This window comes from Notolepis coatsorum, assembly GCF_963971535.1.
Source record: "Notolepis coatsorum genome assembly, chromosome: 15".
Classification (NCBI taxonomy): Eukaryota; Metazoa; Chordata; class Actinopteri; order Aulopiformes; family Paralepididae; genus Notolepis; species Notolepis coatsorum.
The window spans coordinates 26178298-26194147 of NC_140179.1; the positions used below are offsets into that span (position 1 = coordinate 26178298).

General features: G+C 42.1%; 1 protein-coding gene across 2 annotated transcripts in view; it reads left to right on the forward strand.

Annotated features, from left to right (window-relative positions):
• The first annotated feature begins 1903 nt into the window (after positions 1 to 1903).
• The window catches only part of rerg (RAS-like, estrogen-regulated, growth inhibitor), a 72040-nt gene continuing 58093 nt past the window's right edge, over positions 1904 to 15850 (forward strand). For both annotated transcript variants that reach the window (XM_084331155.1, XM_084331156.1), the window contains exon 1: positions 1904 to 2206. The gene's annotated coding sequence lies outside the window, so the exon portion shown is untranslated. The remainder of the gene's footprint in view (positions 2207 to 15850) is intronic.

The window sequence follows — 15850 nt, forward strand, 5'->3', positions numbered from 1 at the left end:
GAGAGTGAGGCTGCCTTCAGGGAGAGGGAGGCTGCCGTCAGGGAGAGGAAGGCTGCCGTCAGGAAGAGAGAGGGAGGCTGCTATCAGGGAGAGAGAGGGAGGCTGCCGTCAGGGAGAGGGAGGCTGCTGTCAGGGAGAGGGAGGCTGCCTTTAGGGAGAGTGAGGCTGCCGTCAGGGAGAGGGAGGCTGCCTTCAGGGAGAGTGAGGCTGCCATCAGGGAGAGGGAGGCTGCCATCAGGGAGAGGGAGGCTGCCATCAGGGAGAGGGAGGCTGCCTTCAGGGAGAGGGAGGCTGCCTTCAGGGAGAAGGGAGGCCACCGTCCGGGAGAGAGAGGCCACAGAGTTTGCAGACTTCCTGGCCGTCTTTGGGCAGGTTGCCAAGGTCATGGGAGGACAGCGTGCCCCAGAACTGGACTAAGAAAAGACTAATCCTTTGTAATCATTTGTATATAGTTTAAGATCGAGTTTGCAGGTTTTTTATTTTTTTATTTTATTTTTTTACTTGTATGTGTGCTTTTTTTTTTACATATCCAATGTATTAGTGACTAAACAACTTAAGGGTATCTGACTAAACAACTTCATAAGTTTCACAAGGTAGCTTACATCATAACATAATATTGCATGCATTCCGGGATGTCTAGAGTCGTTATACAAGAGAACTTAAGGAAAATGGGCATAAATATTAGGCTACAGAAACAGCCTGATATCAAAGATTCATTAAGGCCCCTTGTCACTGTATCTAAGGCAGAGATCCAAAATGCTTCCCTTTTAAGAAGTGATTGCGCCTGACTTCTCATTCTCTGCCAATTGGTGTTCCAGATTTATGCTGATGAAGATTATTCTGTGATTAAAACGTTGATTGCAAGTCTATTAAGTGTGTGGTCTCCTTCATTTTTGATGCTGATCTTCTATTTGTCCCTCATTACCAGAATGAACGTGTCTATAATGTTCTTTTCAACCACTTTTTCCTTTAGTAATTCACGCCATAGCGAGATCGCCAGCTGCCGTGCTGAGGTTAATAGCGAGAGCAAAACAAACCCCAAAAAAAGGTAAAAGTAATACTACCTCATCACCCTTCGTGTTCCTACCACTGAGGGATCACATTACACCTGCACTTAGATCCTTTCATTGGTTGCCTGTATATTTTTTAATTGATTTTAAGATTATTACATTTTTAAGTCTTCATGGTATTGCCCCACTTTACCTACATGATGGTATATACTCTATAGTCCGGCTAGGCCACTTAGGTCATCCAACAGCAATTTGCTGGTCATCTCGAACCCAGATGAAAAGCGGTGAATCTGCTTTTGATATGGCCCCAAAGTCACTCGATGAAAGCCTTAGGGCCACCACCACTGTTGGTAGTTTTAAAAAGAAACTTAAAACACATATTTTACTGCTGCTTGTTCCTGGAGATTTTTGTGTAAAGCACTTTGTAAACATTGTTTTAAAAATGTGCTATATAAAAAAAGTGTATTATTATAACCTACATGCTGATGCCACACATTTAGAAGCACTTTTACGATTTTGTAAGGCTTTCTCAGCTAAACCTAAACGTTTTGTAATTTCCATAAAATGAGTTATGTTATGAATTTAAAATGGGGGACCCTGATGTAAACAAGACGAAAGTATTTCTCCGGTCTGCATCCCCTTAACAATTGTGTGTATTGAGCCGTACTGTATTGTACCCATTCTGCAATCTGTTAATAAATGTTTCAATGAATCAATCAATCAGTCATGGGTTCTCTGCATCCGTAGCCTGCATTATTACTTTACGTCACTAGGGGGCCTTCGCCAACCACCCGAATGCAACGGTATGCAGCGGCTGTACAGCACGGGTTTACAGCACAGCTGATCGTGGAGGTGGTTTTATACACCACTTGTTGTCTACGTAGCTAATTATGATAGAGTTCCACTCCGTATATTTCAACTGATCCTCCGGTTGGGAGACACATTTAGAGGCTGGATTTATATCAGTCAGCTTCGTGACCAGTGGGGGTGTCCAGTCCACCACCTTGCACAGGCAAAACTGGTGCGCTCATAGAATAAACGAAGAATGCGCTGCGTCCGCGTCTGGCGGATTTGGGAGGAAGGTCAAAGACATCGCCTTGCTTTCCACGGTGGTGATCGACGGGAGCACTAAGCAACAACTTCATTCAGCACATCACTTTGCAACCTGTAGCTGTTACAGTATTCAGCCGTCTCTGGTAAGTGGATTTTTCATGTATAGGCGCCACCCTTTGGATGAAATTGGACAAACTTGTTGTTTCTATAGGAGAATACCTGTCGACCTGATATTTCTTTGCCATTCTAAACAGTGCTAAAAGTTTGTTATTAATGCGAGCCCAATGCATCACACATTGGGAGTGGACACACGAGATGAAAACCAGTACAACAAACATGTTTCGACTTCCTACTTCAAGCATACGGACTAGGTCTAAGTTAAAATAATCGAAATAAATTATGTTCTCATTGTTTATATCGTAGCGGCGTAGCCTAAAGGTATATGATACAACAACTACAGTCTGGCATCAAGACTATATTTAGCCATAAAAAACGAATAATTTCCACAGATCTCACCGTTAAGACCAGATTGTACCTTAGTCAAATGTCAAATCGATAAAACTATGACTATGACTGTGTCTACAATCCCAGCTGATTTTGAGTTCTCACAAATACGAGGACGCGATTCACATTCATGCCCACGTCTTGAGCTGCTTTGTGAGTATTGCATTATAGCTCGGATCTCAATAGAGGGGTCATTCAGAGAGAGGCAGGAGGACGTAGGGTGGCAGCTGATTGATTGATTGATTGAAATTTTTATTGCAGAATTGGTATATACAGTACAGCTCAATACACACAATTGTTAAGGGGATGCAGACCAGAGAAAGACTTTCGTCTTGTGGTCCCCCATTTTCAATTCATCATAACAGATATGACATACATCATGACATACAGATAGACAGTACTGCTACATCTATACATTTATGACATACCAGATTTACAAATACAGTACTGTTTGTGATACAAAAATAGTCTAAAAAAGAGAGTGGCAGCTCAGTTCACATTTTAGAGGTATCCTCTACCAGCCCTACGGGGAGAAAGACAGGCGTTTAACCCTCTCAGGTGTGTACAAGTTCAGTATGAATTTAACCCTGTGTCTACAAGCTCAGTATGAATTTAACTCTCAGGTCTCTACAAGCTCAGTATGAATTTAACTCTCAGGTCTCTACAAGCTCAGTATGAATTTAACTCTCAGGTCTCTACAAGCTCAGTATGAATTTAACTCTCAGGTCTCTACAAGCTCAGTATGAATTTAACTCTCAGGTCTCTACAAGCTCAGTATGAATTGAACTCTCAGGTCTCTACAAGCTCAGTATGAATTTAACTCTCAGTATGAATTTTGAGAACTGAACATTATTGACTATAATGATGATGTCACTTGGGCTACTGGCCACATTGAAAGCATGGCGTTTTAGAACTCCTAAGGTAGAATTCTGAGAAAACGTTCCAAAAAACCTCAGCCTATATGCCTGAAAGATCTAACATACCAGTCAGAGATGTGGTGGGCTGCCTAAACTTTCAGTTTTGCCCATCCTTTTATTTGTGAAAGTTCAGTTCAGCCTCCTTTTTAAAGATGATTATACTCTATAAAGGCTATACAGTATTCATGAGTGAAATTACATATATCATACCTTTCATGACTGTAGGATCTTTTTGGAGAAATATACAGTTGCTCTGAATTATTATTATTATTATTATGTTGCAGCTATTACCACGGCATAAACAGTAGTGCCAACAGTAAAGGTAATTTCTAGTTTTCATCCGACTCCTTGAACCGTTTTGAAATTGGAGGTCATTTAACTTAAACAAAACATTATTACCAAGGGAGTGCAACAAAGCCTGCTTACTACCAGCCCCCACCCCCCTTCTTCTTACTTTCTGATGATAGGCCTGTGGTTTGTGAACGTCTTTCTATAGCATGTGGTGCACCAGCCAGTCAGGTCTCCTCCCAGGGTTTGGAGCTGCGAGGTCTGTAATCTGTCCCTGTGATGACCACAGCAGTGGCACCACCCATATTCCCTGCTGCTGGCTGGATGTAGAAATGACAGCGCAGCCGCGGGCACGGAGCACTGGGTTCAGTGTGGAAAGAAAAATACATGTGCTCATGCCTTTGCCGTTTGGAGAAGAGGTCCTCGGGTGTCCCTGCATGGTAGGAGTGCTGATCTAGGGTCAGTGGCCCCGGGGACACTTGTCCCTGTGGCCGTGTGCAGTCTAACGGAGTGACACACTGACTCTCTATCAGTACTCCCACTTTGAGAGGCTTTTGTGAACATTACACTATATCAGGGCTATTCAACTGGCGGCCCGCGGGCCAGATCCGGCCTGCGGGATGATTCTGACCGGCCCGCCAAAGATTACATGATAATATTTTTTTTTTTTTTTTTTTTTTTTTTTTACTTTTTTCTTTTCATGTCAACGTTAACACGCACAATTGAGCCAAAAGTCACTCAATTAATGACAGATTTCATTGATAAATTGAGGGAAAACTTTGCAAGTCGATTTGATGAATTTGACATGTCCAGAGAATTGATGCATTTTGTGAGCAACCCATTTGCCAATGTAGCTGCTATTTCCACAAAAGGACAAGAGTTCCTTGCATCACTTCACATTGATGAAGGTCTCCTGCAACTTGAAATAATTGACATGCAAGCATCATCTGCTCTGAAGCAGGCACTTGAGAATGAATCCACCACAACATTTTGGATAAAGTGTATTCATGTCAAGACATTCCCCAAAATAAAAACGCTGGCAAGATCTGTGCTAACAATGTTTGGCTCAACATACACCTGTGAATCCAGTTTCTCTCACATGAATGCCATTAAAACAAGCAACCATGCCTCCTTGACAAATGAGCATTTGCATCACTGTTTGCGGGTAGCCCTCACTTCCTATGAACCCTCTTTCTCTGCCATTGCCCAGTCAAAGAAGTGCAATCGCTCTCATTAGATGTGTGTATGTAGGCTAGGCCTGTCTGCCCCCCACCCCCCTGATGTTTGAGAGTTAAGAGTCGACAATAAGTGCTAATAAGATGCTGTGATTTGCTGTTGTTGCACAGACATGAAGCACTTTTTCATAAGCTCAGCTGCACTATAAATGTGTTTTTTTGTTCAAGTGTTGATGTTAGAATGTTCAGATGCACATCATGCACTAGTTTGTTTTTTATTTTATTTTTATATTGAAATGTTGAAGAGGAGATGTTGCAGTTGTTGCACAGTCATAAATGAAGCACTTTTTGCAGGAGATGTTGCAGATGTGGCACATAAATGAAGCACTTTTTTTGAAAAGTATACTACTTTTGCAATGTAGTTAAAGGGGAACTATCTTATAAATGGCCTTTTTCAGTGTTTAGCATTGTTTCCTAGCTATGTGGACTTATATTAATATGATCTATGTCTCTAATTCTCATATTGGCGCATTCTTCCAATTCTCCTCTCACAATATTCACCCTCACTGAACTGAGTCATCTGAAAATGTGCTGATTTGTGATGTCAGAGAGACACCGCTGCATGATAATCAGCTGAGTTTCCACACAGTTCCCACTGTGGTTGGAGCCCAGGCTCAAAACGGCTTAAGATCTTGAGGTAGAAAAATGCTGTTTTTGAGTACTTGATTAGAAATACAAAACAATGAATTAAAAAAAAAAGAAATTACAGAGGTGTTCCATAAACCCACAGGAATTGTGTAAAAGTGCCCAAATAGTGAAAGAAATAGTAAAATAGTTCCCCTTTAAATAAAAGTTGTGAAAATGTGGTTGCGTGTTGTGTCAAGTGTACATATATTCATAGCACGGGGAGGCGCCGTGGCAGTCCGGCCCCTGGCCCCTTGGGTTTCTGACAATGTGGCCCCCTGAACAATTTAGTTGAATAGCCCTGCACTATATGTTAAATCAAATCAAAATCAAATGGGCTGTCTTAAATACTTCGAAGCTTCGTTCGATGGGCATGGGATTCGAATATGAAAATAAAATTTGATAAAAAAAAAAAAAAAAGTTTGTTGTTATTTAAGATGAGGTCAGACTGACAGATTTGTGTTCATTGTGCTGCTTTTATAAAGCCTCAAATGACGGCTTACAATATTTCATGAAAGCAAAGTGTTTAGTTTGTCTAAGATTTAAAAAGGTTTAAACTTTACAGCACTGACAAAGTTGAACAAAGTGCTGTACAAGTCCCACAACATAAAAAAAATATATATATATATATATATATATATATATATATATATTTTATTTCGAAGCTTCGAATTAAAATCGAATCTCGGCCCCGAAGCTTCGAATTCCAAAAAAATAATCTAAGGTCAGCCCTTAGGCCCGACAACACACGTTAATGGACCGGACACGTCTTCTTTAAACAAGTCAAGAAGAAACATCACAATAAATCAAGAACACAAAAACACCATAAAGTCCAAAACATTTAAAATAAATAAAATAAATGCAACTCTCCCAGACATACCCCACGCGAAGGTAAGGAAAAACTCACTAAAACCTAGCAATAGGAAAAAATCCACCACAGGCAATGTGGAGGAGAGAAACCTTAGAAGGGCCGTTCAAGGGGGGATCTCCCTTCTTAGATGTCGGTGATAGTAGTGTTGCAATAAAACAGGCTAAACAGTTGGTAAGCATTGCATGCAATAGCAACTGAACATTTTGAAAGATAAAGAATAGAGATGGCGGATCTATTTGAGGCAAGGGGGCGGTGCAGAGAGGGTCGCATCCTCCCGGTCATCCTCACGGGACGTCCAACACTCCGGTCATCACTACGAGACAGCCAGAGACAGTGAGACGGGACAGGCGTTAGAGAGTTCACGTGATGGGCGGACATAGCAATAGATATAATTTTATTATTATATAACACTATGTTACATTATATTACACTGTTTATAAATTTTTTTTATCCACCTTTTCTCCCCATTTTCTTTTTTTCTCCCATCCCAATTTCGTATTTCCAATTCTTCCCTCCCCTGTCTTTAAAAAAAAAAATGTATTGATCTTTTTCCCCCTCCTTTTTCCTCAGATTTTCTCCCATCCCAATGTTAGTTGTTATGCCAATTCCCAATCCCCTTCCTAGACACACGTCTAGCCAATCAACCGCTTCTTTTCACCTGGCAGCGCGGACTCTCACTGAGAGGGTGTAACGTGTGGAAGGATCACACTACCCCCCTTAGATCCTATCCGCGCTGAGCAGGCGCCCCGACCGAACTGTAGGAGTCGCTGTTTACAACAACCCGGACCCACCCCGCCAGCTTTCCCACCCTCTAATACAGCCAATTGTATTAGTGTGAACGGCCAGCCAAGCTGGTGACAACACCGGAGCTGTGAGCTGGATTCGAACAGGCGAATCCAGCGTCTCCGGTGTTGGTGACGAACGCAATCTCCGCTACGCCACCTGACTGCCCATCCCTCCCCTGTCTTGGAACGTTGCTAGACTATGCCTCCCACTGGTCGGCTGTAGTGAGGATAGAAGCCTTGCGTCACGTGTCCCCTCCGGTACACGAGGAGGCAGCCTGTCGCATCTTTTCACCGCAGCAGCTCGAACTCTCAGTGGCGAGGAGTAACGCGCGGGAGGCTCACGCTGCCCCCGATACTTCCTGTTTCCGCCACACCGGCGTCACCCAACCAACCTGTAGGAGTCGCTGTCCACAACGTCCAAATCCCCACCCACCGGCTTTCCCACCCTCTATAACACTGCCAATTGTGTTAGTATGACGGCCGGCCAAGCCGGTAGCAACGCCGAGAGCTGGGCTCGATACCAACATATCCTGCGTTAGTGGCGAGCGCCTTGCCCACTGCGCCACTTAGCCGCCCACACTATGTTTATTGAAGATATGTTTGTTGGTAATGTTTGTGCTGGAGCCACTTGATCCAGAATGGCAACTCCGGTCAGAGAGCGGACGCAGAGACATAGAACAGTCCTTTGTATTTTAATTAGGATGATAAGGTTTCTTCAGTACAGGTGATTTCCATCCAGTTTGTAATGAGTGAATCTAGCAGAGAATGAGTGAGTCAGTGGTATCTCAGAGTGAGTGAGTGAGTGAGAATGGTATCTCAAGAGCGAGTGATTGAGTGGTTTTCTGCAACACATAAGCAGAACAGGTAAATATAACTTGCTGGTATTCAGAATACACACAACTGAAAGGATGCTATTCAGCATATTAGCATTAGCACAAGCATAGCACGAAGTAACAAACCAAGTCACAGTCATATATATATAGTCGCCTAACATAATGCAGGCTGTTGGTAACTTACTCTCTTCATGAACCCACTCTCTCACCGTCACAGCATTGGAACACAACAATGTTACATTACATGTTAATTTACAACAATGTTACATTATATTACACTATGTTACATAACGTTACACTATGTTACATTATATTACACTGTTACATTATATTACACTGTTACATAATGTTACACTATGTCACATAATGTTACACTATGTCACATAATGTTACACTATGTTACACTATGACTATGTCACATAATGCTACACTATGTTACATAATGTTACACTAGTATGTTACATTATATTACACTATGTTACATAATGTTACACTATGTTACATTATATTACACTATGTTACATTATCTTACATTATGTAACATAATGTTACACACCGTTACACTATGTTACATAACCTTACACTATGTTACATTATATTTAGTGCTGTCAGGCGTTTAAAATGTTTTATCTAATTAATTACAGGATTTGTAATTAATTAATCGCATTTTAATCGCATAACCATTTTAGGCCTGATATTCTATATTCTATAATCATATTTCAAATGGCATGTGTCCGGATGGCAGAATTCAGTACTGTATCTACAAAACCTTCTGTTTAATCATCTTCCATTTATTCATTTGCTTAGATTTTTCAGGTCTGGTCAATTTTAGCATGGTGTTATTCACAGTCAAAGATAAAAAAATTTTTTATTGATATTCTCATTTGGTTCATTACAATTTACTCAAGCCTAGTAACAGACACAGTATTTCTGACACTGGGAATACATTCCCTGAGATCCATAGATGTCCCTAGAATCAGATACCAAGAACATGCAAATGGACCATATTAAAAAAAAGTCTGTAAATGTGTATTCTACGTTCTTATGGAATGAATGAGATTTAATTTTTTTTTTATTAAAAATATATTTTTTTAAATACATTTTGAGTTAATTTTCATAACGCGATAATTTGCTGTGTAATTAATTAATCTAATTAACATGATAAACTGACAGCCCTAATTATATTATACTGTTACATTATATTACACCATGTTACATGCAATATAGTTAACAAGAAAAGTACATTTCTGATGTGTGATCTAATGAGGGTCACGTCACACACACACATACATATTTACACAACTATATGCATACAAATGTACACGTGCACACACATGTGCACACCCACACACACATAGAAACACACACAAATGCACACACACACATACACATTCACTCACTCCAAAGAGTTCTAATATATTGGGGACGCGTGAATACTTTCCCTAAGCCAGTTGTACTTTTGCGCGATCTGATTGGCCACTGACGTTTCTGGTCATGTGACATGTGCGCCAATTGTGGGACGGCAAGTTCTGCCACCGGTTAAGCTTAGGCACTCTTTCGAAGTTGGTTAAGGTTAGAGTTTGTCTTAGAGCAGGCCGATAGAACACCAGCCCTGATTCCAAACTCTAACCTTAACCAACTTCGAAAGAGTCGCCTAAGCTTAACCAGTGATAAACTAGGCGTTAGGTCGTTTTCAGGCTGTTAGACCCGGAAATAGACGCAGAACTTGCCGTCCCACGATTGGCGCACATGTCACATGACCAGAAACGTCAGTGGCCAATCAGATCGCGCAAAAGTACAACTGGCTTAGGGAAAGTATTCACGCATTGGGGATGTGGGGACGCATACAGACGCACGCACGCACGCACGCACGCACGCACGCACGCACGCACGCACGCACGCACGCACACACACACACACACACACACACACACACACGCACGCACACACGCACGCACGCACGCACGCGCACGCACGCACGCACACACACACACACACACCATCCAAGCCAGCATAGCTTTCACTTTCTTATTCTCCACCTCTTTGTCTTTTGATGTTATTGTATGTTGTTAGCCGTTCTCCAGATGTGTTCCATTCGTCAGCTTAACAGTGATGCTGGCCACTCCCTCCTGACTGACCACTTAGCAGCCACTTAGCTCGCCTCCCTCTCGTTCCTCAGAAGCCATTCATCTGTCACCCCTACAGGAGGGGGGGCACACGGCCACGAAGGTGGGGGTGATGGTGGTGGTGGACCGTGGTGGTGGTGGTGGTGGTACAGCACTGCAACAGTTCCAAATGGATTTCTCCTCCCACACTCCTCTTGGGTGCGCTCGCCTCGTAGTTGCCGGGTGGGAGAGAGAGATGAGGTATAGGAGGAATGTTTTTTCAAAATGAATGGTGTATATATACAGTAGTGTGTGTGCGTGTGCGTGTGTGTGACTCCTGCAAGGCGGCATTCTGGAGTCTTCCACGTCGGTCTCCTTTGACAGGCGAGAGGCTGTTAGAGATGGATGCTCACAGAGAGAGAGAGAGAGAGGGAGGGAGAGGGAGAGAGAGAAAGGGAGGGAGAGAGAAATCTTGGCACCGAAATCCCCCTGTAGTTCATCCTGAGAGACTCTGACTGGTGCCTGGCCCTGGAGCCGCCTCCTGAGGTGTCCTGGCGCAGGGACGGGGGGGATGGGGGGGGGTATGAAGGGATGACTTCATGAGCCACATTAGCAGAGGCACTCTTTTTGCCACTTGAGCCACACTGAGGGGGGGGGGGGGGGCAGGGCATTCTAAAAGGCAGCACATAATCATGCCATATATGGCTACATGCGTGAGCCGTGAGAAGGAAAGGTAGGGGGGGAGATTATTGGTGTTGGTCTGAGATGAGGAGGGAGTGTTCAATGCATAGAGATGGATGAAGATGGCCCTTGTAGTCAGGGGAGAGAAGGCTGGAATCGCGCCGTCCCATAACTTGAGCCGGCGTGAGGTCCGGCTGACGCAGTCCGTGTCGCACGTTGGCGAATGTTTTAGCCGCGAATGACTTGATGAAATACAAACCGTCATAGTCGATTTCGGTGTGTGTGTACACATGTGTGTGTGTGTGTGTACTAGGGATGGGTACCGAATTCGGTACTTTTAAGGGTACCGACCGAAACACGTCGGTACTACTGTGTATCGATTCACGTGAGATCCAACTGTGCCAATTTTCGGTAATGCAATTTTTTTTTATGTATAATAATAAAATAAAATAATAATAATTTTTTATATATATTAAAAAAAAAGTCAGATGACGTCAACGCTTTGTTTACCGCAAAACGAAACCGCACGTTTACTCAATGGCTGCCAACAACGAGTATACTCATTATAGCCCGCCAATCGTTGGACGCCAACAACGAGTATACTCGTTATTATGATCGTTATTTCTTTTATTCGCTATTTCCATTCATAATTCATCCAGGCATGCTGTGGTACTGTGTGGCAATGTGTCTGAGATCGCAACGGTCCGATACCGCCGCCTGGTGGTATGCGGCCGATGTCGCACTTCCTTTCTGAATCTGTGAATGTGGCTGTGCGTCATTGAAAGTCATCCGGGTGGAGTTTTCTTGTAACATGGATCAAGTTATTCACCCGATCGCATTGAATCGCCTTCGGCACGCCAGATTCATTATGCTGTTGGCGTGGGCCAAATGGACATACAATCTAGCAGAATGGCAATAAAATAATTGGAATATTCTTTGTGGAGTCACATTGGCCACAGGTAAGAGCAATTTAACGTCAATTTCAGCTTTGTTGTCCATTGTTTTCATAGCCATCGCCCTGATCAGCGTATGCTGTTGTACTAACGAATGCCGTTATTGACAATCAATTCATCAGAAACGACCCCCCCCCCCTTTCATGCATGCATGATGGAACATAATATACCGATCATATGCATTTGAATTTTTTATTGTAGCGTGTATAAGGACAAAATGACAACGGATTAAGTATAATATGCGCCGCGGCCTATAACTAGCCTCCCAGGAATTACCCTAGACCACTCTAAAACTATACTTATATTCACCACGGTATAAAACGAGAATGTATGGATGGACAAAATATTCCTTTTTCACATCTGAACGATAGATACTCGATGTCAAATGGGCTATAGTATTGCATATATAGCTATAATATTTAAATAGTTATAGCCCTGCAAACAAGGTGAGCGACTCCCACTGTTTACAGCGCTGGCGGTAGCTACAGTACTACAGGATGAGGCTAATGCATGGCGGTCAATGAGTTAAGCGGTTCAGCTTGTGCAAACCAAGTGTTGGCACTCTCTGTGTGTGTGTGCGCGAGCATGAGAGAGAGAGAGCGCGTGTGTGCGAGCGAGCATGAGAGTAAGTTACTTACTAAGTGTAGTAGACTCGAGACGCCGGAGCCCCGCTAACACCATAGATGTTGTGAAGGATCAGATTAAACCGAATATATATATTTATTTATGGATATATATTTAATAGTATTTGTATATCGTTTGATATCCCTTGTATATTCCTTGTACATATACACTGAATATCCCTTTAGTCTACTAACAGCCCATAATAGTTTCATTCTACCATTGGACAAGAACCTGGCGCCAGCAGCCAAGCCCCTTGGTTCAAGTTCAATCGTGCCGACGAACATGTCGTTACAAGCCCGGTTCGGCGTAGGAATACGTCTGGCGAAATACGAATGGTACTATTTGTTCACAGCGCATATATATATGGCGCAAGTAAAGTAGAACTTTCTTTTAGTCCATTAGTTCTTTACCCTCCAACCTAGTAACAGACGTGAAGCCTCACCCACGACGCACGTGTGGTGCAGTATGGCCTACTTGGCCTCAGAATAGGCATTGAGACATCGTGTGGATTAATAGTTGAATTGTCATAGTTTGGCACTATACCGTCGAGTGGGACGTATTTCTATTAAGTTAATAATAGTCTATTATGTATGGTGCATCGTTCGCTTAGAGTTATAAAGTGAGCAGTACCCCCATCGTTCCTGGCGTTATCTAGAGTCTTAACCAGGCTGGGCAGACCACGTGTGGTGCTTGCATCCGAGGAGCTCTGGGCCAGGACGAGTGGACCTGTACATTGGATTACTTCACCCGGACGACGACGAGCCCTACACGGCTTGGATTATCTACGTGCTTTGGGTGCTTTGATTATGCCATGGATAACAGCCAACACTGCTGAGTGTTGGAACTACCCCCCCGAGAGGAGTCCAGGTGAGACGGCGCTCTACCCCGAGTGAGGTCGCCTCACGTCTCTTCGTTGTGGACCGGCAGCTACCGTCTACAAGAGGGCCCAGCTGTATTCATCTGCGGACCGAGGTTCTGTGGGCACCGTGTTCAGCACTCTGAATTCTCCCAAGAAATCGTCGGCCAGATGGGATATCGCCAGCGGCTCTCCTAACCCCCCCCCCTACTGACTTACAACCAGCGGGACCCCCCTTTAGTGTATCCAGCTATAATCATTTAAGTACCATTGCTATAGTTCCCTAAAGAACCAGGTTGTATACTTGCTCCCTGCGTAACCAGAGATTGGACATTCAATGTTGATTTACCTACGAATACTAATTTGCCTTACAAGTGCATTCAAATCATAAATGTCATTAAGTGAACGTTGTATATACCCTTTGCTATATAAAATATTCGATTTATACATTTGTGTGGACTTCGTTTCATCAGGTGGGAAAGTGTTCATCATATCTACATCATGTACTGTGTGGCCAGTATTTAAAGTACATAAAGCAGGTAGTGGTTTAATGATACCATACTTATCAATACAGTCAGGGAATTGTACCCCTCAGTTACAATAGATATATATAATAAACATATATGCGCTACACTGCCCCAGATGTCGTGAAGACCCGCCCTACTCTGCCTCTGATTCGCAGACTGTGGGTGGGGGAATGTGATTAGACCAAAGCAGAGTTGACAGACACACAGACAGTGGAGCAGTCGACATGCAGACAGAGGCGCTGCTCCTGCTTGCAGTTGAGATAGCGGAGAATTTCGACTTGTTGCATGTTGGCACTGTCTCGCAGATAATACAGATAATACATATCTGTATTAAAAAGAATAATTTGATATGTGTGTGACTGTGTGTATATATATATATATATATATATATATATATATATATATATATATATATATATATATATATATATATATATATATATATATATATATATATATATATATATATATATATATATATATATATATATTGTCCTAAATAAATAATAATAATAACTTTATTTGTATAGCACCTTTTATACAGGGGATTGCAGGGCAAAGTGCTTTACATCAGTAAGATGTAAATAATAATAATACATTATTTATTTTTATAAAATATTAAGTTTGGAATGCTTTTTTACAACTGAGGTAGGTAGATTACATTTTTAGAGACTAAAGTACAGAAAAAAGGTACCGCTGGGTACCGGTATCGATTCACAGGTTCAAATGTGAAAGGTACCCATCCTTAGTGTGTACGTGTGTGTTTTATTCCAGTAAGCAACGTTTGCTTTCTAACTGCCACTGCGCCGTTATCAACATATTGCTGATATGTTCGGCTCTTGACTCGTTTGTGTTTAATTAGATTGTAATCGCTGAGCCTATAGTTGTGCGGAGAGGTTAAACAGCATTAGATTAGATTTGATTAGATTCAAATGTATTGTCATCATGCAGCACAAGTACAGTACAACAAAAATTATATTATATTATATTATATAATATATATATTTTATTAAAAAAATTAAATTATATAAAATAATTATTTTTTTAATCAAAAAAAAGTTGGCAGGTAAGAAATATGCTTGGCGGGTAGATTCTTCCCATCTACCCGCCACTGGCCGGTGAGTCAAAAAGTTAATTTCGCCCCCTGAGTTTAGTTATAGTAAAGGACTATGTGCAGTACAGGCAGGTGAGGATAGGTATATATGCAGTGAAAATAAATATATATGGTATATACAGCATTAGTGTACATGCTATCATACTGAGTTATGGGTTATGTGCATGTATATTCAGACAAATATGGGTGTATAAACTGTATATATATATGCGGTAAATATAAAGATATAAATGTAAATATGTGGTATATACATGTGTTGTGTGCATACAGGGAGATGGATAATGGATGGTGTTTTGGGTCAACTTGACTTTTATGTCAATTAGCGTTGGACTTAAGCTGCACAGCTGGGTTAATTTTTCTAGTAAAAGGGGAACAAAAAGAATTATCCATATTTGCTTATTAGGACACATGGCTGTGTTATTTTGGACAGTTCTGAATGGACAGTTCTCTCCACCTACCTGACACACACCCATGCATATGTGCGCCCACACACACAGACACGCGCACACAGATACTAATGCCAGCTAAAAGCCTGCCTTGCCTTGACAACAGGAGAGTGTGACTCACGTAGTTGATGATGCTGTTGCCCTCGGTAACACGGTGAACGAGATTCTCAGCCTCTTCTGTCTCTCTAGTCCCATAGCCAGTTTCCCTCTCTCTTTCTCTTTCTTTTTCTCTTCCTCTCTCTCTCTCTCTTTGCCTCAATCTCTATCTCTCTCTTTGCCTCTCTCTCTATCTCTTTCTTTTTCTCTTTCTCTCCCTTTCTTTTTCTCTTTCTTTCTATCTCTCATTTTCTCTTTCTCTCTCCCTCTCTTTGCCTCTCTTTCTTTTTCTCCCTTTCTCTTTCTATCTCTTATTTTTCTCTTTCTT